Consider the following 2,550-nt stretch of genomic DNA (forward strand, 5'->3'; position numbering starts at 1 on the left):
ATTTAAAAAACTCATGTCCAAATCATCTACTCATTATCTTGATCCAAATCATATAGCTAAAATGCATTTTCCCAAATGATGGATCATGATCCATGTACCCCAAACTAGTTTTCACTTGTTAGTCTATACACTTGTTTCCATGGTTAGTCTTTGTCTAATGGTAAATTTTGGTCAAGTTTGGATTGAAATTGCACTACTTATGTTTATTCTTACTTTATGGTCAATTTATGATCATCAAGAACCAATTGTGCCTTTTAGTCAGTTGGTTTGTGGCTAGTTTTGAATGTACCTTATAAGATTCCTCGATGACAATGACCAATTAGAATGCACCAAGGTGAAAATCTCACTCAAGGAAGGGGGAAGTGTCATCAACTAAAAGGATTTTTGAATCTCTCCACCCAAAGATGACCAATCTACACACAGTCGTGTCAAGGGGCGACAAGACCTAGGAAGAAGGGAGTGTTTGGAGATGCCAATTCTAGATACCCCTTCTAGCCAATTTCTTGATAAAGTACTCATTTTTAATCCTATTCTAATTCTATAGATTGTAAATGTAAATGTAAATTCTATAGATTGTAAATGTAGATGAAGCTCACAAAGTATGATGTCAGTGGAGTTGTCCCACTTACTTCTGAAATGAATGTATATTGCTCATGGAAATTGAGCATAGAGATCATTTTATAGCCCCTAAGTATAAAACTCACTTATTACAAACATAGAGAAGAAATTTATGTTTATGTGAAGTAGAAAAGTGACCAGTGCTGCTTTGTAATTGACATATCTTGCAATATTGTAATCCAATCAAATTTTGTCAAGTGCCACATTGTGTTTCTCTCCTCTTGCTCTATCTTTTGAATGTATTCATTATCAGTTTTGAGAAGGTTTATGAATACACTATATGAACCTTAATTTGATGTTTCAATGAGGTTCTCAAGTGTAAATTCCATTCTTTTGATACAAGGTTGTTTCTAGGCCTTAGCACTAGTCTCACACTAGTTTGGTACCAAAAAGGATACTTTAGTGTCTTTTTTTCACGAATTTAATTAAAATGGCACATGAAAATGCTATTCTTTTGATATGAGGTTATTCTAAGCCTTAGCACTAGTCTCACACTAGTTTGGTACCAAAAAGGATACTTTAATGTCTTTTTTCATGAATATAAATAAAATGGTACATGAAATCTAGAAAACACCTCAAGAAGTGCTTTCACAAATATATATAAATAGACAAAGTGCTCATAAAAATGATAATCCCTCACTTTTGTATACAACCTCAATAGTAACTACAAATGAAAAACACCCACATAAAATAGTAGTTGATGTTTCACTAAAACTCATACCCTAGTCTAAGAAAAAACTGATAATCCATCACTTTTGTACACAACCTCAATAGTAACTACACATGAAAAGCACCTACATAAAACATCAGTTGATGTTTCACTAAAACTCGTACCTTAGTTTAAGAAAAAAATGAGCAACGTGCATGCAAGAATCCTTGGTGATAACTACCTATATATATGCTTGATATTTTTGAAGCTCTCATGTGAAAGAAAATTCCTTGTGACTAGAATTAAATATAGAAACTCGTGTGGATTAAATATGCAACATTTGTGAATTTAATTAACAACCACATAAAACATTTAGTTAATCTAAATTTGCATTGTCTTATTATGCATATATACTAGATCTAAATATGCAACATTTGTGAATTTTATTAACAACCACATAAAACATTTAGTTCATCTAAATTCGCATTGTCTTATGATGCATATACACTAGATCTACCACTCCATTATTTAAGGTGGTACTATTTGATGGTAATGCAAGCCACATTTGGTGATTTATGCCATATCCCAAAATTGTGCATGTTGAAGTTATTATTTTTTATTTATCAAAATTAGCTTCAAAGTAGAATCCAATTTTTGTATATGTTCATTCATCTTATTTATTTGTATATAAATATCTCATATGGACACAATTGAGGAATCTATATGCACGCTTTCATTGATTTTTCATAGCAATGTTTGTTTTGCAAGGAATTACACACTTTGAATTTTCTTAAATGAGCTTAAATTACAAGATTTATATGAGTTTGAAACCGTGAACAATGCTTATTTGGCCTATAGATACATTATAAACCCAAAGCTCTACCCCATAATCTCATCATGTTAATGAAAGAGGCTTTGAAATAGAAACATTTGATCTAAGAACTAAGTTATGACGCTCATGTTCTTGTTGTAATAAGCCTTTTCCTATCCATAAACCTTCAAATATATGTAAAATCTCATTTTGATGAGAAGTTATGTTCAATTTATGGAAATTTTGTTAAAGCTGCACTAAATTTTTATGATTTTTTCATATGAAAACTTATCACCATATCCTTTGATATGGTATTATTTTTGGGAAAATAAAATCATGGTTTTTCTCTTAAGCTTATAATTAAGCTAATGCATGAATATGACCTTTTTTTTCTAGATTCACCAAATAATTATGACAAGTTGCTAGAAAAATAAAACACTTTAGTGTATTGAAACACTTTAACTAGCAAGGC

The sequence above is a fragment of the Adiantum capillus-veneris genome, chromosome 15, assembly GCF_014529385.1.
Source record: "Adiantum capillus-veneris isolate H3 chromosome 15, ASM1452938v2, whole genome shotgun sequence".
Classification (NCBI taxonomy): Eukaryota; Viridiplantae; Streptophyta; class Polypodiopsida; order Polypodiales; family Pteridaceae; genus Adiantum; species Adiantum capillus-veneris.